The sequence below is a fragment of the Puma concolor genome, chromosome B2, assembly GCF_028749965.1.
Source record: "Puma concolor isolate L17-30 chromosome B2, mPumCon1.1.hap2, whole genome shotgun sequence".
NCBI classification, from domain to species: Eukaryota; Metazoa; Chordata; class Mammalia; order Carnivora; family Felidae; genus Puma; species Puma concolor.
The window spans coordinates 25921000-25943236 of NC_141671.1; the positions used below are offsets into that span (position 1 = coordinate 25921000).

Here is a 22237-nt window from a genome sequence, read left to right on the forward strand (position 1 = left end):
TTTTAATAGAGATTAAATTAAATCTGTATATTACTTTGGGTAGTACAGACATTTTAACGTTATTAGTTCTTCCAATGAGCATGGAACGTCTCTCCACTTATATCTTCTTCATTTTCTTTCCAAAATATCTTATAGTTTTCAGTACACAGATTTTTCAGTTCCTCAGTTAAATTTATTCCTAGGCATTTTTTCTTTAATTTTTTTTTAACATCTATTCATTTTTGAGAAACAGAGCGCAAGTAGGGGTGGGGCAGAGAGAGAGGGAGACACAGAATCTGAAGCAGGCTCCAGGCTTTAAGCTGTCAACACAGAACTTGATGTGGATCTCGAACTCACAAACCGTGAGATCATAACATGAGTGGAAGTGGAACACTTAACTGAGCCACCCAGGTGACCCCCCAGGCACTTTTTTTTCTTTTTGATGCAACTGAAAAACAGAACTGTTTTCTTAATTACTCTTTGATAGCTCATTATTAGTGTCTAGAAATGCAACAGATTTTTTTATATTGATTTTGTATCCTACAACATTACCGAATTCATTTATTCCTTCTAACAGTTTTTTTATGGAATCCTCATGGTTTCCCATAGATAATATCATGTCTTCTGTAAATAGTGACAGCTTTGCTTTTTCCTTTCCAATTTGGATGCTTTTATTTCTTTTTCTTGCCTAATTGCTGTGGCTAGTGCTTCCAATATCATGTTGAATAAAAGTGGCAAGTTTGGGCATCCTTGTCCTATTCCTGATCTTAGACAAAAAGCTTTCAGCTTTTCACCATTGAATATTATGTTAGCTGTGGGTGTAAAATCTTTTTAACTTTACACTTTGAAATTTTTCATAATAGAATATTCTGAGGCAGAGAATTTTTTTAAAAATTACCTCAGGTGTTTCTGAAAATGCCTAGGCTGATAGTGGTCTTGTGTATGGCCTGTGGTCATCTGCCTCAGGTTACCATCTACACCTTGTACAAAGGCTGTGGATAGACCATGCCACCCCCCAGAAAGCTCACATAGCAGCACAGTAGACAACACTATTTCTATAACATAAGACATCCCCAAACAAGAGGAAGCACCCTCTGGAAAGATGCACATCTATCAGGTAGACAGGGAGTGGGGGAGGCTACCTAAATAACGGGAATGAAGACGAGGGGTAGAGGGTGGTGATGGAGCTGGGGCAGGCATAGAAGGAGAGGTAGCAGAGCCATAAATGCTGGAAAGAGCACAGACCTTTCTCTTGTGAGTATGAACTCTAGCTCTAAAATTTGTTAGTCCCGTGACTTGAGTAACTTACATAAGCCTCAATTTCCTCATTTCTGAGAGGAAAACACATTTCCTACTTTATGATTTTGGCTATGATTGGCCCAGCCGCCCACATTTATCCATATTTAACCCGTTTCAGTGGGTTTTGAGAATGCCAGGGTGCAGCTGAGATCCTCTGCTCAGCAGTGCTCTACTGATCCATCCCTGTAAGAATGGTAGAGTGGGAGGAGACAGAGTAATTTGTTCCACTCTCCCCTATAAACCTCTTAGGGGGTATTCTTCTCCTGGCTCATCCTATTCATCCTTCAGGTCTCAGTGAAATGTCATTTCCTCAAGGAAACCATCCTAGGTCTTCCCATTAGACATTTTCACGGCACCTTTTACTTCTCCCTTGAAACAGTTAAGACAGCTCTAATTTGAGAATTATTTCTAATTAATTTCACAGAAGGCAGGAAACTACCTTGCACACTGTCTGCAATGTCTAGGACAAAACCTAGCATATGGCAGTTGATCATTAAATGGATGATTATTTTTTAAAAAGAACTATTTGTCCAAAAATAAAAGATACAGTTAAATGAATTACAGGACATTCATAAGATGGACTATTATATAATCATTCAAAATTAGAGGTAAAAATAAAAAAAATCTATACATACAGGTAGATGTCTAGATATATAGATACACATACAGAAAAAAAAGACAACAAAAGACATCAACATGTTAGCAAGGATTATATCTGGATAGAAGGGTGATTTTTACTTTCTTCTGTACACTTTTACATTTTCCAAATTTCCTTCAATAAACATGAAATACATTTATAACAACATGTATTTCTTTTAATTTTTTAGTGTTTATTTATTTTTGAGAGAGAGGGCGTGAGCAGGGGAGGGGCAGAAAGAGAGACACACACACATATCCAAAGCAAGCTCCAGACTCTGAGCTGTCAGCACAGAACCCGACGTGGGGCTCGAACTCATGGGCTGTAAAATCATGACCTGAGCAGAAGTCAGACACTCAACCAACTGAGCCACCCAGGCGCCCCCAATAAAATGTATTTCTTAAAGAGAATAATTCCTTCACTCAGTATTTCTTTAATTAAATCAGAGCTGCTGAGATAGATTATTTACAAGGATGTTCCTGGCAACATTACATAGAACGTCAAAAGCATACAAAACAATTTACACACACAGAAGACAGAAGAAATTATGGCACATCCATACTCTGAAATATATCTAGCAGTTTTCAAAAATAATGTTGTATATGAATATTTAATAACCTTTAAAAAAATAAAGGCTCAGGGTGCCTGGGTGGCTCAGTCATTTGAGCATCTGACTTCGGCTCAGGTCATGATCTCATGGTGAGTTCAAGCCCCACATCGGGCTCTGTACTGACAGCTCAAAGCCTGGAGCCTGCTTTGGATTCTGTGTGCCCCTGCCTGCCCCACCCCCCACCCCACACCCCTCCCCTACTTTGTGCTCTGTCTCTGAAAAATAAATGTTAAAAAAAATTTTTTTAATAAAAAATTTTTTTTAAAAAAGGCTCACAGAGTAAAGAAACAGGAAGGAATTATTAACCCTGAAATATGCCATTCGGGTGTAAGATTTCAACTTCTTTAGAGTTCTACTAGCTCTCTCTCCTTCAGCCAAGATCTTGTCTCCTCAAATTTGCCAGAACCAACTAGGATTTGCAGTGCCTCCTGCAAGCATGATGAATCTTAGGGGAAGGAGGCCTCCAGGTGATTCCACCGCCCTTTGTGAGGCCGGCTCCGGACCCAAGTCAGTTCTCCTTCCAGTCTTGCAGTTTGTTGGTTTGGTCTGGTCTTACTTAATCCTGTGCACCTCTTGCATGGTTTCCAGTGATTTCTTTTGTTTTCACTGTTGTTGGTTTTTTTTCCTCCCTTTTTTCCATGGACCAATTCAATTTTATAAGCACTGAATATCTTAGAAAGGTCTTGTGAGTAGTTTAGATACCCAAGAGTCACAAAAACACTCAATGGAGGCAGGTAGAAAACCACATTATAAGGCCATGTTACAGAGTAACTAATGAAAGCACACTGCCCTCTTACATCACCTGATGATAACTAATTTCAACTAATAATGTAATTATGTCCATTTTAATGGAATTTCTTACTGTTTTTTTCATAAACAGATGTTAATTCATGGACTCAGGAAAGCAAATTTTGTCCACTGAGATTAACTGAAAATTTCAAGGAATTTTACAAATTTCTAAAATTTCTCCTAAAGCAAAATAAATCTATATATATTTATATGAAAATACTCATATTCTGTACTCAATTTTGTCAGTTAAACCTCACTAAAACTGGGGGAAATACAAATAAATAATAAATAATAATGCCAAAAACAAAGGCAGAATTAATTCATGATATTAACAGGCAGGACAGTGATCACTATGACAGAAGACAGGAGACAGTGAACCTCTTACTTCAGAATCATGGCAATGTTCTTTTTTTTTTTTCTTTTCTTTTTTTTTTTTTTTTTTTTTTGGTTTGATGTCTGATCTTATTTATTTGTTCCTCTTATAACAATCTCATTTTTGACTAGACTCAGGCTTTGAGGTAGAAGCTCTCAGAGAAGTCACCCTCCGTCTCTTGGCAATCTGTTTCTGGTGTTTTTCTTTGGCCTCCTTCATTCTCTTGGCCAAAAGTTTAGCATATTCTGCAGCCTCTTCCTTGTTTTTCTTCATGCACTCTTTCTTAAAGCAATGCGCCGACGTTTGTGTTGGAGGACACGTGGAGTAACAAGACACTGAACCTTGGGTGTTTGGTTCGAAGTTTCTTACCTTCTTTGTTTAGGGGCTTTCTCACAACATACTGGCAGACATCATCTTCCTTCGAGAGACTGAAAAGCTTGCAGATTCTGCTAGCTCTCTTGGGCCCCAGGGGATGAGGCACAGTAGTATCAGTAAGTCCAGGAATATCCTTCTCCCCTTTTTTCACAATGTTCAAGTTGAGAACACTGAGATTGGCATCCACAATGCAACCCCGAACAGATTTGTGCTTTCTTTCTCCAGTCCTCCGTGGTCGGTAGCAGGAATGCCCCTTACTCAGCAGCAGGCAGACACGGCCATGGGTCAAAACACCCTGCTTCATGGGGAAGCCTTGTTTGTCATTGCCACCACTGATCTGGACCATGTAACCCTTCCATTCTTCCCCTAAAGCCTCAGCAGCAACTTCTGTGGCCATTCGCTTCTCATAAAAGGTACGAAGTCTGCGTTCATCGTCCACCTCAATGAGTTTCTGGCAGCCAATAGCTGGGAAAGTGATGTTTAGCTTCATCTTGAGGGTGCCTTGGCAATGTTCTTTTTCTTAACCTGTGTAATGTTCACTTTGTGATACTTCATAGAGCTGTTCAGTTATGAAATGTTCACTTCACATTTAATGTTACACTTTAATAAAAAAGTTTTAAAAAGAGGCGCCTGATGGATCAGTTGGTTGAGCATCAGACTTTGGCTCAGGTCATGATCTGGCGATTCATGAGTTTAAGCCCTGCATTGGGCTGTATGCTGACAGCTCAGAGCTCAGAGCCTGGAACCTGCTTCAGATTCTGTGTCTCCCTTTCTTTCTGCTTCTTCCCCCGCTCATTCTCTGTCTCTCAGAAATAAATAAAAAACGTTAAAAAATGTTTTTTAAGTTTTAAAAAGACTTAAAGATATTCATATTTACCTTTCAGTGGTAGAAGACTATTTTTTAAAAATTTTTCAATGATGACCATACATAAAGAGTCAGAAAATGTCAGCTGCCTACCTATCATTGCCCCCCTCTTCCCTGCTAATAGAACTCAGATTTTACTCAAGTATCCAACATGGACTTCTCTAACGTTCTTATAATTATAACAGCTTAATGTCTTGCCCCAGATAAACAAGAGCCCTGAGTAAGGAAGAACCCAATGAAAAGCAAAGGACAAGACTGAAAGTGTTTAACCAAGTATTATCACGTACATTAGCACATTATGACCCCATGAGTACGTTTTATTCTTATCATTCCAATTTAGAAATAAACAAACTAAAATCTGGAGTTAAATGATTCACCTAAAGTGGCAGATCCTGGAACTGAACTTTTGTTTCTTCATTCAAACCTCCACCATCAATTCACTAACACATGCTACTTCTCTAGATAGTAAACTATACTCTTTCTTAAAATTCCATGCAAAAACCTAATATTGTAGCCTTGTTCACCTATATTAAATGAGTATGTTACAGTCAGAAATAGGGAAAACACAGATTAAATTTTTAGAACATAAAATATGTGATTCAAAATCAATACTCTACAGGCTGATGGAATCATTTTTGCCAGAGTACAACATCCAACCAAAGCACAGGAATCCACATATATTTTTTCAAATTCCAGATCATATTTGTGGTATTGATATATTATGGATTAATAAGAACCACATAAGAGTTTGCCATTTTGGAAGTTGATATTTAAGGCATTTTTCTTAACCTCATTAATATTCACATTCTCAAAAGTGTAACATATCTCTGGTGCTCAATATAGTACAGACAGAGGAAAATGAAAATTAAAGTTAATCACTATTGCTGTTTTATTAGCAATAATAATGACACATCCTAAATTTTAAGTAAACCTGGTCTTCACTTTTTGTGTTTAGAAGACCTGCGGTTTTCAACATTAAAAAAAATTTTTTTTTAATTTATTTTCAGAGAGGGAGAGCAGGAGCAGAAAGAGGGGCAGAAAGAGAGGGACAGAGAAAATCCCAAGCAGGCTCCACACTGTCACTGCAGACTCGGATAGCGGAAGGCAAGAGGAGCTTGATCTGGATTTCACGAACTCTTAGATCATGACTTGAGCCGAAATGAAAAGTTGGATGCTTAACCCACTGCGCCACCCAGGCTCCCCCATTTTTCACTTTTTTTTAAAAAACTTTTTTTAATGTTTATTACTTATTTTTGAGAGAGAGAGAGAGACAGAGAAAGCACAAGCGGGGGAGGAGTAGAGAGAGAGGGAGACACAGAATCTGAAGAAGGCTCCAAGGCTCTGAGCTGTCAACACAGAACCCAATGCGGGACTCACACCCACATACTGTGAGATCATGATCTGAGCAGAAGTCGGATGTTTAACCCACTGAGCCACCCAGGCGCCCCTCTACATTTTTACTTGATCACAATTTCCTCCTTACTCTGTCACCTATCTATTTACCAAAGGACTTCAGAAGAGTGGTTGAATGTAACAGCCTCAGGCTTTGCCCAAGATAAACAGGAGCTCTGGACAAGGAAGAGCCAAAGATCAGCAAGAAATAAAGAAATAACTGCTCCTCCTCCAATCCCTGAGGTTTTGTCAAATGCTTAGGAAAGGAGGTTGTAGCTTAACCTCTTCAAAATCCTGAAGAGATTCTGCAGTACTTCGTAAAAGAAAACTTGCCATGACTACCTAAGAGGTCTCCTAGGGTTATGATATTCGTCCCTTTTGTCGCTATGGCAGTTGGCCCTTCTTTTCCATTTACCAGCTCAAGTCTAAGATTATCCGGAAATGCTTTTGATTATCTCCGCAACCAGCGCAGCCCCAAGGGTAAGAGTAAAAGGCCCTTTCAAAGGGTTGGTAAGCAGTCCCACCCTGGGACAGCTACGTAATCCTATAGTGACCAGAGCACGCACCACTGTACCTTAAGGATACTGCAATAAAAACCCATCAACGCTATAAAATGATAGCAACAACGCAACGCCACACCGTCATCCTGGCCCGAGGGCAGGTTTCCGCCCTTGTACCGAGTACATCTGATGAAAAAGGCCCAGAGCGTTTGACAATTCTGCACAGGACCCCAGAAAATTCCGCGGGCCCTGCCCACTACCCAATTTCAAGGAATACGGAAGACTTGCAAACAGCTCTACTTCCTCGACAGCCGCGAGCTCCGCCCACCACCCGACAGGCCCACTCACAGTTCGACTTCCTGTGCACGCCGTCCCCGCCCGCCGCCCATCGGCCTAATCAGGAAGCCCCGCCCCGCCTGCAAGCCTCTCTGCAAAGAACCTGGATGTGGCAGCCGCTCCTTCCGCGCAGACGCACCCAGACTTAATTTACTTTCGTTTCCGCGGCAAATTTCCCGAGGCCTGGGTAAGGGAAGAAGCGGCGGTGGGAGACTCCGGAATTACTCCGACGTCGCGACAGTCTAGCCGGAGCGAGCAGGGGGCCGACGCCCGAGCCTGACAGAGGTGGTCACCGGGGACAGAGCCCGTCAGACTCGGGGAGGCCGGGCCGCGGAGTGGCTCGCCGCGCCCGGCGCCGTGGGCCCCGCTGGTCAGCGCGCGTCTGGCCGCGCGGCCCCGGCTCCCTCGCCCCAGCGGGACAGCGGGCTCGCGCACCTGGAGATGTAGGCCCGGCAGGACCGCCGTGCTCCTGCAGGCTAGGTCCGGTGTCCGCGCCCTCTGCGTGTCACTTAAGTGCGCTGGGACCGGCGAGAGGGCGTGGACTGCTCGCTCCGCCTCCGCGGGCTCCAAAGCCGTGTAGGAGGAGAGCGCCCGCCCCGCGGCCAACTGGCCTTGCCCCCAGATTTTAAATCCCGGAGTTGTCACCCTGAGAATCTTGGCTTTTAAAGTCGGTGGGAGGCCAAAAGAGGAAATGTTACCTAGTCATAGAAACCTCCGCGGTCGGGAGGGGCAGCTTGGCCTAGGGGTAAGCACTACACCGCTCCTTCCAACTCGCACTCTGAGCTCTGCGGGTTATCGGCGCTACAGCCTTAGGCAAATCACCATTCTCTTATCTCCCTTCACACGTGAAGTGAGGATAATAAAATCCTCTGTGGTGGAAGAAATGTGATACTTATCTTGCAGCCTTTTAGAATGGTGATCACGCAAAATGGGAAGTGCTATAGTGCTATATTAGAAAGCAATTATTCATAGCATGATTACATGTTGTAAAAAGATACACAGTTGACCGTTGAAGAACAGGAGTTTGAACTATGGGGGTACCGCTTATAGGTGGGTTTTTTCCCCCAATAAATACAATAGAGTACTGTAAATATTTTCCTCATATTTTGAACATTTACATTTACCTAGATTATTGTAAGAATACAATATATAACACGTAAAATATATGTTAAATAGACTGTTAGTAAGGCGTCTAGTCAGCAGTAGGTTGTTAGTAAAGTTTTGGGGGGAGTCAAAAGTTATATGTGGATTTTCAACTGTGGGGTTAGGGGTGCCCCTAACCTCTGCATTCAAGGGTCAAATGCATTCTTCAAGAGAACGGGAAGTCACAGATTGGGAGAAAGTATTTGCAAAGAACATCTGATAAAGTATTGTTATCCAAAATATCCTAAAAACTCAACAATAAAAGGAGTAACCCCATTAGAAAATGGGCAAAAGATCTGAACAGACACCTCACCATACAGATGGCAAATAAGCACATGAAAAGGTCCTCAACATTGTAGGTCATTAGGGAATTGCAAATTTAAAACAACAATGAAATACCACTGCATACCTATTGGAATGGCTAAAATCTAAAACACTGAGAATACATGTGGATGAGGATGTGGTGCAACAGGAATCCTCATTCATTGTTGCCGTGAGCACAAATTGGTAGAGCCACTTAGGAAGAAAGTTGGGCATTAGAAAACTGCAAATAATCCTATTATATGATCCAGAAGCCCCATACCTTAATATTTACCCAAAAACGTTGAATGCTTATATTTACACAAAAATCTGACATGAATGTTTATAGCACATTTATTCCTAATTGCCAAAACTTGAAGGCAACCAAGATGTTCTTCTTGGTATGTGAATGTACAAAAACACTGGTCCATCTATACAATGAAATGTTACTTAGCACTAAAAAAAAAAAAAAAAGAAAAGAAAAGAAAAAGCCGTCAAGCCATGAAAAGGAATGGAAGAACCTTAAATGCTTATTTATTTCTAAGTGAAAGCCAATCTGAAAAAGCTACATCTGATTCCAACTATATGACATTCTGGAGACGGCAAAAGTATGGAGTCAGTGGGAAAAAAAATCAGTGGTTGTCAGATTTGTAGGGAGGTGGAGCACAGAGGATTTTTAGGGCAGGGAAGCTATTCTGTATAATGTTGTAATGATGAATACATTATACATTGTCAAAACCCACAAATATGCAACACAAAGAGTGAGACCAGATGTGAATGGGACTTTGCTTGATAATGTGTCAGTGTTGGTTGATTGATTGTAACAAATGTACCGCACTGGTGCAGGATGTTCATAGTGGGAAAGGCTGTGTGTTTGGGGTTGGGAGGCAGGTGGGATATGTGAGAGTATTCTCTTTCCACCCAATTTTGCTTTGAAACTAAAACTGTTAAAAAATTTTCTTTATTTTAAAAATATGTATATATACAGGGTACCTGTTCATTCACAAACATTCCTGACTAATGTATGCTAAGCAGGTACCAGCTACAAAAATATCTGATGGTAGATACAAGTGATACAAAAAGGCACTCATTCATTCAATAAATACTTGCACAGCACCTGTTCCAGACACTAAAGACTCAGTTGTGAATAAATCAAAAATACCTACCCGTGTGGAGCTTACATGCTAGTGAGGAAGATGAATGAAAAAATGAGGAAACTATGTAGTATGTTAGTGGGTGGTAAGTGCTAAGAGAAAAAAGCACCGATGTTGGATAGGAGATGTGCATGTATGTAGGGGGAGTGTATCACAGTATTAGATGGATGGCTGGTTGTAAAGGTAATATTTGAGTGAATAACTAAAGGAAGTGAGGGATGAAGCCATGAGGATATTTTAGGGAGAGGAAGCAATGAGGTATTTTGTGGAAAAGCAAGGACAAAGGCTCAGAGATGGGGGCACGGCAAGGAGGTGCCTGTGGAAGGAGCAAGAAAGTAGTAATAGAGGATGAGGTCAGAAAAGTTAGGCGGGAGCAGGGAGATCATGTGAGGCTTTGTAGGTAATTTAGAGAAGTTTGCCTCTTACTCCGAATTAGGGAGTCATTGAAAGATTTTGTGCAGAAGAGAAGCATGTTCTAAATTATCTTATAATGGGATCATTTTGGATGCTGAGTTGAAAATACACTAAAAGGAACAAGAACAAAGTGGGAAGACAAGTTTGAAGGTTATTACAGTAATGTTGACAAGTAAGGATGGCTTCAATGAGAGTGATAGCAATGGGGATATCAAGGAATTGTCAGATTCTGGGTAAAATATGAAGGTGGAAGTGATGATTAGCTTGTAGATCAGAAACTGGATGTAAGAAATGAAGAAACCAGAAGTTTTCTGTTCTCAGTGTAATTGGAAGGACAGAGTTGCTGATGGAGAAGGGAAAGAGTAGTGTCAAAGCACATTTGTGGAAATATGAGGAGCTCTAAACATGTTAAAATTTGAGATGGTCTATTAAACATCCAGGTGAGATGTCAAGTAGGCAGGTGGATATATGAGTATGGAGTTCAGGGAAGAAGTACAGATGGGAAATATAAATTAGAATGTTATCAACACATGGATGGTATCTAGAACTAAGGCAAGATCTTCAAGGGAGGGAATGTTGATAGAAAAGAGAAGAGATCTGAGGAATGAGCCCTGAGGTCCTACAATTTTTAGATGTTGATGAGATGAAGAGGAGCCACTAGGAAAGTAGAGGGAAACCAGGTCAGGGGGGATCCTTAAGAGAGTGATCAGTTGTTCCAATTGCTGCTAATAAGTCAAGTAAGATGTGGCCTGAGAATTCTCCATTGGATTTGAGAACATGGAAATTGTCAATGGGCACCATAATGTAAGTTTTAGTGGTATGGTTGAGAGCAAAAGCAAGTTTGGAGTAGATTCAAGGAAAAGTTGGAGGAGATGAAGAGAAAAATGAGAGACTGAGTATAGTTAGGTCTTTAAAGAATTTTTCAGAAAAGGTAATGAACTTAATAGGGTAGTCCCTTAGAGAGACAACTGTTACATAAAAATGGGAACGTTATCTAGTAAGGGTAATGATAGAGGTATGTGCCAGGTTCTATGGCAACCAGAGAAAGTTCCACTTGAGTGATAATTCTACTGTAGAGCAAAAGAATCAGGAAAAACTTCACAAAGGAAGTCACATTTAGGTTGAATCACAAAATATGAGTACAGAACTTTGTATTCTGGTTTTTACAGAACATCCAGAATGAACCCTTCCATTGAAAACAATAATGGAAAATGGGCAAAATATATAAAATGACTTAAGGTATTAGAGAGTTAATTTCCTTCCTTTTTCACTGAGGGTATTTCTAATTTTGTGCAAAGGATAATAGAACCTAAGCAGAAAGTAGCAGTCTCACTGAGGACATCAGAGTTTGGAACTTGAAGAGCAAAGTCTCAGAAAGGAGGGAACTATAAAAAAAGTGACCCCAAAATTATCCAAAGATATTACACTCCAGTGATTGGCTGATGACTAAACCATGCATATGTAGGAACAGAATCCAGGAAACCCAGCAGGCAAGAGCAGACCAGAGGCAAAAAGCTGAGCAGGATTTTCAGCAACTTAAAACTATTAGGGAGGTGGAGGTTAGAGTTCAAGTTCTGCCAAACTGGATGGGCCTCAGAAAATACCCTAGGTATATCTCCCAGAAGGGACAGTCCCTAGGAGTCAGGCTATGCTTGCCTTAGCCTGCTCAGATTGCTATAACTAAATACTATAGACCAGGTAGCTGAAACAATGCACATTTATTTTCTCACTGTTCTGGAGGTTGGAAGTCAGATCAGGATGCCACCATGGTTAGTTTCTGGTAAAGATCTCTTCCTGCCTTGTTTGTGGGCATCATCTTGGCTGCGTGCTTGCATGATCTCTTCTTTGTGCACATGTGGAGAGAAAGCAAGCTCTATGGTGTCTCTTCTTATAAGGGAACACATCCCATCATGAAGATTCCATCCTCATGATCTATCTAAACCTTATTACTTCCCAAAAGCTCCACCTCTAAATACCATCAGATTGGGGGTTAAGCCTTTAATATATGAATTTGGGGTGGGGAACATACAACTCAGTCTATAGCAATGCCCTTGAAGTAAGAACATGACCCAAGAATCAGGTCAAAATTGAAATAACCCGGCTTAGGGGCTCCTGGATGGCTCAGTTGGTTAAGCATCCAACTCCTGATTTTGGCTCAGGTCATGATCTTTAAGTTTGTGAGACTGAGCCTCACATTGCTGTCAGCGCAGACCCTGCTTGGGATTTCTCTCTCTCTCTCTCTCACTCAAAATAAATAAACTTTAAAAAAATAATAACCCAGCCCTAATAAAGCACAGCTTTAACCCACCTAAACTGGACCACAGGAATCTGCTGGTAAGCTATGTGCTTGACAGAGGAAACAACACTTTTTGAAGGTAAACAACACTATTGTGTACCTCTACACTCTTTCATAATATCTGGCATCTAATAAAAATTTATGAAACATGCTTTAAAAGTAATAGAAATTATCAAAAAAACAGGAAAAAACACAAGAGAAATGGCATCATTGATGATTCAGATATTGAATAATCAGAGACTTAAAATAATTCTGAGGGGTGCCTGAGTGGCTCAGCCGGTTAAGTGTTTGGCTCTTGCTTTTGACTCAGGTCATGATTTTGTGGTTCATGGGTATCAAGTCCCACTTAGGGCTCTATGCTGACAATGCAGAGCCTACTTGGAATTCTCTCTCTCTCTCTCTCTCTCTCTCTCTCTCTCTCTCTCTCTCTGCCTTTCCTTTGCTGTCTCTCTTTCAAAATAAATTTAAAAACTTAAAAAAATGATGATGAATATTTTAAACAGAATTGATGAAAAGATGAAGAATCTCATGAAAAATCTGAAAGCTGTTTAAAGAAAGCCAAATGGAGATTCTAGAACCTAAAAAATATACTTGAAGAAATCAAATGATGGATTTGATATTAGATAAGAGCAAAGGATTAAGGGAAGTGGAAGATAATGCAGTAAAAAATATCCAGAGTAAAGAACAGAAGGAAAAATAGATAGAAATAGAATTAAAAAAAAAAAAAAGGCAGGGGGAGGGGGCACCTGGGTGATTCAGTCAGTTAAGTGTCCGATTTAGGCTTAGGTCATGACCTCGCAGTTCATGAGTTCGAGCCCCTCATCGGGCTCTGTGCTGACAGCTCAGAGCCTGGAGCTTGCTTCAGATTGTGTCTCCCTCTCTCTCTGCCCCTCCCCTGCTCACATTCTGTCTCTCTCTCTCTCTCTCTCAGGAAATGAATAAACATTTTTTTTTTAATTTTAAAAAGAGTACAAGAGATATATGTAACATGATGACAATGTCAAATATTTATGCTATTGAAATACCAGAGACAATGGGATAGGAGAAATATATGAAAAATTATTGGCCAAAATTTTTCCAAATTTGATACCAAGCATTAAACAACACATTCAAAGAACTTTGTAAATGGGGTGCCTGGGTGGCTCAGTCAGTTAAGCATCTAACTTCAGGTCATGATCTCATGCATGGTTCACGAGTTGGAGCCCCACATCGGGCTCTGTGCTCACAGCTCAGAACCTGGAGCCTGCTTCAAATTCTGTCTCCCTCTCTCTCTCTACCCCTCCCCCCCTCAAAAATAAATAAACATTAAAAAAAATTTTTTTAGGGGCGCCTGGGTGGCTCAGTCGGTTAGGCGTCCGACTTCAGCTCAGGTCACGATCTCGCGGTCCGTGAGTTCAAGCCCCGCATCGGGCTCTGGGCTGATGGCTCAGAGCCTGGAGCCTGCTTCCGATTCTGTGTCTCCCTCTCTCTCTTCCCCTCCCCCGTTCATGCTCGGTCTCTCTCTGTCTCAAAAATAAATAAACATTAAAAAAAAATTTTTTTTTAATTTTTTTTAATAACAAAACAAGCAAACAACTTTGTACACCCATATGAGATAAATACAAAGAAAACCACACCTAGACACAGAAGAGTCAGCTGAAAATAAAAGAAAAAAGCAGCCAGAGAGAAAAGACATACTATGTTAAAGACAGTAACAGCTATACAGATGGCTGGTTTTTCAGCAGAAATTGAAGGCAGTGAATTGTCCTTTTAAGAGGACACATTAAATGTGCTGATAGGCACTCTCAACAATAGCCAAATTATGGAAAAAGCCTAAATGTCCATCAATTGATGAATGGATAAAGAAATTGTGGTTTATATACACAATGGAGTACCACGTGTCAATGAGAAAGAATGAAATATGGCCCTTTGTAGCAACATGGATGGAACTAGAGAGTGTTATGCTAAGTGAAATAAGCCATACAGAGAAAGATACCATATGTTTTCACTCTTATGTGGATCCTGAGAAACTTAACAGAAACCCATGGGGGAGGGGAAGAAAAAAAAAAGAGGTTAGAGTGGGAGAGAGCCAAAGCATAAGAGACTGTTAAAAACTGAGAACAAACTGAGGGTTGATGGGGGGTGGGAGAGAGGGGAGGGTGGGTGATGGGTATTGAGGAGGGCACCTTTTGGGATGAGCACTGGGTGTTGTATGGAAACCAATTTGACAATAAATTTCAATAAATAAATGTGCTGATAGGAAAACAATATTTATATTCCAGCCTAAAATTCTGTAGCTAACTAAAGTGTCCTTCAAAAATGAAAGAAAATACACATTTTTTTTCAGACAACTAAATCTTAAGAGCATTTCTTGCCAGAGAACTGCATTACAAGAAATACTAAAGGAATTTCTATAGGAAGGAAAATGATCTCAGAGGGAGCATAGAATGATACAAAGGAAAAAAGCACAGTGGAAAGGGTAAATAACTGTGCATAAATATAAATAAATATTGAATGTTAAAAACAATTATGATGATTACTTGTGGGCTTTAAAATCTGTGTAGAGGGGTGCCTGGTGGCTCATTCAGTTAAGAGTCCTACTCTTGATTTTGACTCAGGTCAGCATCTCACAGTTGTGAGACTGAGCCCCGAGTCAGGCTCTGTGCTGACAGTGCACAGCCTGTTTAGGATTCTGTCCCTCCATCTCCCTCTGTCCCTCTCTTGCTTGTGCTCTCTCTCTTAAAATTAATTAATTAAAAAATTTTAAATCTATGTAGAGATAAAATATGTGATAATTAGTACAAAAGGGCAAGACTTCAGAAAATATAATTAAACTTTTTTTAATTTATTTTTTTATTTTTTAAAATTTACATCCAAATTAGCATACGGTGAAACGATTTCAGGAGTAGATTCCTTAGTTTCTAGCATTGTTTGTGAAGTGGTAAAAATCTAATTTCTGGAAGACATACCCTAAAATAAATAGTTTAATTCCTACAAGATTAATATAAGAATGCATAAGTAAAGGGGTGCCTAGGTGTATCAGTCAGTTGAGCATCCAGCTTCAGCTCAGGTCAAGATCTCACAGTCCATGAATTCAAGCCCCATGTCATGCTCTGTGCTGAGAGCTCAGAGCCTGTAACCCTCTCCAAATTCTGTGTCTCCCTCTCTCTCTGCCTCTCCCTGCTCACACTCTCTCTCTCTCTCTCTCAAAAATAAATAAACATAATAGTAAAAAAAAAGAATGCATAAGTAAAAAGCTAATATGGTGGAGGGGTGCCTGGCTGGCTCAGTCAGAAGAGCATGTGACTTTTGATCTCAATGTTGTGAGTTCAAGCCCCATGTTGGGTGTAGAGATTACTTAAAAATAAAATCTTAAAAAAAAAAATTACTATGGTGGAGATACAATAATATAAAACTTTTGACTAATCCAAAATGAGGCAAGGAAGGAGAAATAAAGGAACAAAGACAGATGGGACAAATAGATGGCTGATAACAATGTAAAAGACCTATATTCAATTATGTCAATAATAGTATTATGTGTAAACAGAGCACTGGAATTAAAAGACATGCCATGTGAAGAAAAATACAAAACCCAATTATACATTGTTTAAAAGACCCACATTTTAAATATATGGAATGAAAGTCTGAAAGTAGAATAATGGAAAAGATATGTAGTGTAAATACCAACTAGAAAAAAGTTGGCCTAACTATTCTAATACCAAGCAAAGTAGAATTTAAGGCAAGAGATGTTGTATAACAATAAAATGGTCAATTCCATGAGATTATATCACAATTCTAAATCTGTGCCTAACAAACATAAGAAGATATTAACATAACAAAAATAAGAAATGGACCCACATTAATAGTTGGTTATTTTAACAAACTTGTCAGTAATAGATAGAAAAAGCAGACCAAAAGATCAGTAAAGATCTAGAACTATGTAAATAACCCAAACAAACTGACCCAATTGACATATAGAAAACTAAACAACCTCAGAATATCCATTCTTTTAAGTGCACATGAAACATTTACCAAAACAGACAATATCCTGCACAATAAATCAAGTCCCAACAAATTACTAAGGATTGAAGTCATATAGAATATATTTGCTGGCCACAGTAAAATTTAAACTAGATATCAATAGCAGAAAGATAACTAGAAAATCCCCAAATATTCAGAAATTAAGGATCACAATTCTAAATCACTAATGAACCAAGAAAATATTAAAATAACAATTAGAAAATGTTTTGAACTAAATAATAATAAAAATATATACAACAAATTTTTGTATGTATGTGATGAAGATAAATCAGTGCTAAGAGGACTATTTGGCCTCTAAATGTGTGCATTATAAAATAAGAAAGGTTAAAAATCAATTACTTGAGTTTCATCTCAAAAAGCGAAAAATACAACAGCAAATTAAAGAAAATATAGTAAGGTTCTAATATGTATAAAAGAATAAATAATTGAAATAAAAAACAAACCGACAAAAGAGGAAATCAAGAAAAAAGTTGATCCCTTATAAAGATTAAAATCAATAATCCCTGAGCAAGATTGATCCAGTGGAGACAGACAGAGAGAGAGAGAGAGATTAGAAATGAAAAAAGATGACATCAATACAGAATTTTAAAGCATTAAAAAGAAAATAATGGATTATTATTAACCACCATATGCCATTAATTCAACAGTGTAGATGAAATGCACAAATTTCTTGAAAAACACAACTTGCCAAAACTGATCTAAGAAGAAATAGAATATTGGAATAGTCCTATATCTGTGAATAAGTTGGATGCATCTTTAAAAATCAAAGAAAACACCACACCCAAATGACTTCACTGGTGAATTTGAGATGGAATACTTAGGGAAACCCAAAATCAATAGAAGAAAGGGAAAAAAAGGAAACTAGAGGAAGCTGAAGCCTCTCGAACTTAACAGCTATAGCAAGCATTAAACATGGCCCAATTTATAGATTAACATAAAACCTCTTACTAATGACCTGATTACATAATTTACTCTTGTCCATAATTTATGCCTGGTCCATCATGTGCACTGTGAATAAAAAATTGTAAGGCATGCTACAAGTCAAAAATAAAGACAGTCCAAAGAGATAAAACAAACAGCAGGACCAGAGTCAGATATGAAAACGTTTTGGAATTATCGGTCAGGGAATTTAAAATAACTATGCTTAATATGTTACAGGATCTAATGGGTAAAGTAGACAACTTGCAAGAACAGATGAGTAATTTAAGTAGTGAAATGGAAACTTTATGAAAAAAATCAAAGACAAATGTTAGAAATCAAAACACTAACAAGTGAAGAATGCCTTTGATAGGCTCATCAGTAGAATGAACATGACCAAGGAAAGTGAGCTTGAAGATCAATAGAAACTTTCCAAACTGAAATGCAAAGAGGGAAAAAAAAAAGAGGATAAAAAAAAAATCTAAGAATTGTGGAACAATGATAAAGTTGTAATATATATGTAATTGGAACACCAGAAGGAAAAGAGAGAAAAAATCAGAAGGAATATTTTCACTAATAATGACAGAAATATTTCCAAAGTTAATTGTATACACCACACCACATATCCAGGAAGCTCAGAGAATTCCAAAAATTACACATACACATATAATATTCAAATGTAAAAAGCAAAGACAAAATGAAAACCTTGAAAGGTTCAAACTTAAGTGACCATTGACTAAGTATAAAGTGCTACATATTTACAATGTTATATATGAACCTCATGGTAACCACAAATCCAAAACCTATAATACATGCACAAAAAATAAAGAGAAAGAAAGCCACACCTAACACTACAGAAAGCCATCAATCATAAAGAAAAAGAGCAAGAGAAGAAGAAAGGAACAGAAAACTACCAAAATAACCAGAAAACAATTAACAAAATGAAGTTAAATTTCAGATAAAAGTGTTTTCCATCAGGAGTGGGCTGCGACGGGGCACCTGGGTGGCTCAGTCAGTTAAGCATCGACTTCAGCTCAGATCATGATCTCACAGTCTGTGAGTTCGAGCCCCACGTCGGGCTCTGTGCTGACAGCTCAGAGCCTGGAGCCTGCTTCGGATTCTGTGTCTCCCTCTCTGTCTGCCTGCACTCTGTCTGTCTCTCTGAAATAAATATTTTTTTTTAATTTTTTTTTACCCTTATTTATTTTTGAGAGACAGAGAGACAGAGCACAAGTGGGGAGGGGCAGAGAGACAAGGAGACAGAATCTGAAGCAGGCTCCAGGCTCTGATCTGTCAGCAGAGAGCCCTACGCAGGGCTTGAACTCACAAACCATGAGATCATGACCTGAGCTTAAGCTGGACGCTCAACCAACTGAGCCACTCAGGCGCCCCTAAATAAATATTTTTTTAAAAAGAAGAAGAAAAGAGAATGCGATGGTCCAAAATCTTTGGCACAAAGCAAAAACAGTTCTAAGGGGAAATTTATATTAATATAGGCTTACCTCAAGAAATAAGAAAAATCTGAAACAGTCTAACGTTATATCAAAAGGAACCAGAAAAAAAAAAAGAAGAAATAAAACCTAAGGTTAGTAGAAGGAACAAAATAGTAAAGAGCAGAGCATAAATAAATGAAATAGACTTAAAAAATGATAGAAAAGATTAATGAGGGGCAGCTAAGATGGTGGCATAATAGGAGGACCCTAGGTGTGTCTTGTCACTTAAACAGCTAGATCACTATCAAATCATTCTAAATACTCAAGAAATCAACCTGAGGACTGACAGAACAAACTCTACAACTAGAGGGAGAAAAGAGGCCACATTGAGGGAAGTAAGAAATGTGGATATATGGTCTGGGAGAGAAAGAGATCTTGAGTGCTATGGAGGGGAGGGAGACCTGATCTTGGAGAAAGGTGAGAGATAGTGGAGTGCACAGAGATATGCACAAGGAGAACATTGGCTTTGGAAGATGAGAGGGGCTGATTTTCATGAGTTTTTGCAATGAGCAGGACTCAAAGCCTGGAATTTTAGAGGATGGTGGGCTTGGCTAGAATAGTGAACTGAGGGCACTGCCCTACTCCTGGAGAGAGGGCATACAGACAAACCTGGGGCAGACAGCACGATCTGAGGATCACCTAGGCTGCATGAAGAGAGACTGTTCACTCTTCTTGGATCACATCTATTAGAGATGGCTTTCACAGAGTTGCCTCTCCAGGGACAAAAGAGCCAGTGAGCTCCATTTCCATCCCCCATTCCTCAGCATAGGTGTAGAGACACCTTTTGAGGGTCGCTAACCAGCACATTGGCTGTTTAGCCTGCTTTGCTCAAAATTCCATGCTCCAAGTCCCACGCCCCTGTGCTCTGGTGTAACTGCCTTTCTGGGTCAAACCTGCATGGCAAGACTCTCCCCCAGAAGACCAGTGCAAGTCCACACCACATCAAGTCCCTAAAATTTGGAGTTTTAAAAGTCAGCAAGTTTGGTTGGGATAGAGCCCAAAGAGCACTGCACTGCTCCAGGCAGGCAAGCAACCTGGAGACAGCATGAAAACAGTGATCTGAAAAATGCTGGGATGCATGAGGGGAAATGATTCCCTCTTCTGAAAGTGGATCCTTGAGAGCAGCAAGCATGGAGTCCCCTCTCTGGGGACAAGGGAGCTGGCTGGTGCCATGTCTCTTCCCCACCCTGCAGTATAAACCCACTTCAGTAAATAGCACGCTGGCTTCCTAACCTGCTTACACCAAGTCCCATCCCTTTGCACTCTGCTTGTACTTCTTTTCTTAGGCAAATGTGCCTAAGACCAAGTGAAGTAGTGAGTCCCTTCCCCAGAAAACCAGCAAAAAACCCTGCATGCACCACATCCACCAACCATAGAGTTCTGCAAGGCTTCAGTTCTAGTGGTAGTAGCATCAAGTCTCATTTAACAAGTAGACCAGAGCACACCTAATTAAAACTCACCATACTCTGGCCTAGGTCTAAACACTGTCCACTGCAGGCAGGAAGAGCCTCTGTGGATGACTGACCTGAGGGATAGAGCTGCCAAAACACAACAGCAGAGTGCATGCAGCACACATGAGACCCTTCCTGAAATGCCAGACCCTAGAGACTATATGACCTCTTCATAAAGCCATTACTCTTAGGAGCAGGAGACATAACAGGCTTTTCTAACACATAGACCTAGACAAAATCCAAGATGGAGGAATTCATCCCAAAAGAAACAAGAAAAGATCACAGCCAAAGATCTACTTGAAACAGATATAAATAATAAAGCAACAATCATAAGGATACTTGCTGGGTTTGAGAAAAGCAATGAAGACATCAGGGAGACCCTTACCACAGACAGAAAGAAGTAAAAAAAAAAAAAATCAGGCAGAAATAAACAGTGCAATAACTGAGATTCGAAATAGACTGAATGTTAATGATCACAAGGATGGAAGAATCAGAGGAATGAATAAGTGTTATAGAAGATAGAATAATGGAAAATAATGAAGCTGAACAAAAGAGAGAAAGAAGAATTATGGGTCACAAGAGTAGGTTTAGAGAACTCAGTTACACCATCAAAAGTAATAACATTCATATCATGGGAGTTGCAGAAGAAGAAGAGAGAGCAAAGAGGGAAGGAGGTTTATTTGAGGAAATAACAGCTGAGAACTTCCCTAATCTGGGGTAAGAAACAGACATCCATATCCATTGGGCACAGAGAGCTCCCATGAAAATCAACAAAAACAGGCCAACCTGAAGACATACTGTAGTTAAAAGTACAAAATATAGTGATAAAGAAAAAAATCCTATAAGCAATAAGACAAAAGAAGTCCCTAACTTACAAGGGAAGACCTATAAAGTTACTGCAGATCTCTCCACAGAAACTTGTCAAGCCAGAAAGGAGTGACATGATATATTCAACATGCTGAATGGGAAAAATATGCAGCCAAGAATACTCTATCCAGCAAGGCTACCATTCAGAATAAAGGAGAGATAGTTTCCCAGAGAAACAAAAATTAAAGGAGTCTGTGACCACTAAGCCCGCCCTGCAAGAGATGTTAAAGGGGACACTTTGAGTGGGAAGGAAAGACAAAAACTGACAAAGACTAGAAAGGAACAGAGTAAAATTCCAGAAATGATGACAACATAAGTAATAAAGTGGCACTACATAATATCTATCAATAATTGCTCTGAATGTAAATGGGCTTAACGCTTCAATAAAAAGACATGGGGTGTCAGAAAGGATAAACAAATAAGACCCATCTGTATGCTCCCTACAGGAGATTCATTTTAGACTTAAAGACACCTGCAGATAGAAAGTGAGGGGATGGAGAAACATTTATCATGCAAATGGATGTCAAAAGAAAGCTGGAGTAACAATACTTATATCAGACAAACTAGATTTTAGACCAAAGAGATGAAGAAGGGCACTATATCATAATAAAGGGGATTATCCCAACAAGATTGAACAATTGTAAATATTTATGTCCCCAACTTAGAAGAACCCAAATATATAAAACAACTAATAACAAACATAAAATCATTTATTGATAATAATACAATAGTAAGGGACTGTAACACACCAATGGACAGATCATCTAAGTAGAAAATCAACAAGGAAACAATGGCTTTCAATGACACATTGGACCAGATATATTTAAAACATTTCATCCTAGGTGGCTCAGTCAGTTGAGCGTCCGACTTCAGCTCAGGTCATCATCTCACATCCATGAGTTCGAGCCCCACATCAGGCTCTGTGCTGACAGCTCAGAGCCTGGAGCCTGCTACGGATTCTGTGTCTCCCTCTCTCTCTGCCCCTCCCCTGCTCATGCTCTGTCTCTCCCTGTCTCAAAAATAACT

General features: G+C 39.5%; 1 protein-coding gene and 1 pseudogene across 5 annotated transcripts in view; both read right to left on the reverse strand.

Annotated features, from left to right (window-relative positions):
- Positions 1 to 7695, reverse strand: part of RIPK1 (receptor interacting serine/threonine kinase 1) — a 42090-nt gene extending 34395 nt beyond the window's left edge. The window contains exon 1 of one of the 4 annotated variants that reach the window (XM_025917060.2): positions 7591 to 7695. The gene's annotated coding sequence lies outside the window, so the exon portion shown is untranslated. Of the gene's footprint in view, positions 1 to 7258 lie in introns of all 4 variants that reach the window. The other 3 variants (XM_086706416.1, XM_086706414.1, XM_086706415.1) reach the window with 3 other exon arrangements.
- On the reverse strand, positions 2759 to 7687 carry LOC147580809 (small ribosomal subunit protein eS6 pseudogene; annotated as a pseudogene). Its single transcript, XR_015251120.1, has 2 exons — positions 7591 to 7687; positions 2759 to 4865 (listed from the first exon to the last, which is right to left on the reverse strand). The product of XR_015251120.1 is annotated as a small ribosomal subunit protein eS6 pseudogene (transcript).
- Positions 7696 to 22237: the final 14542 nt, after the last annotated feature.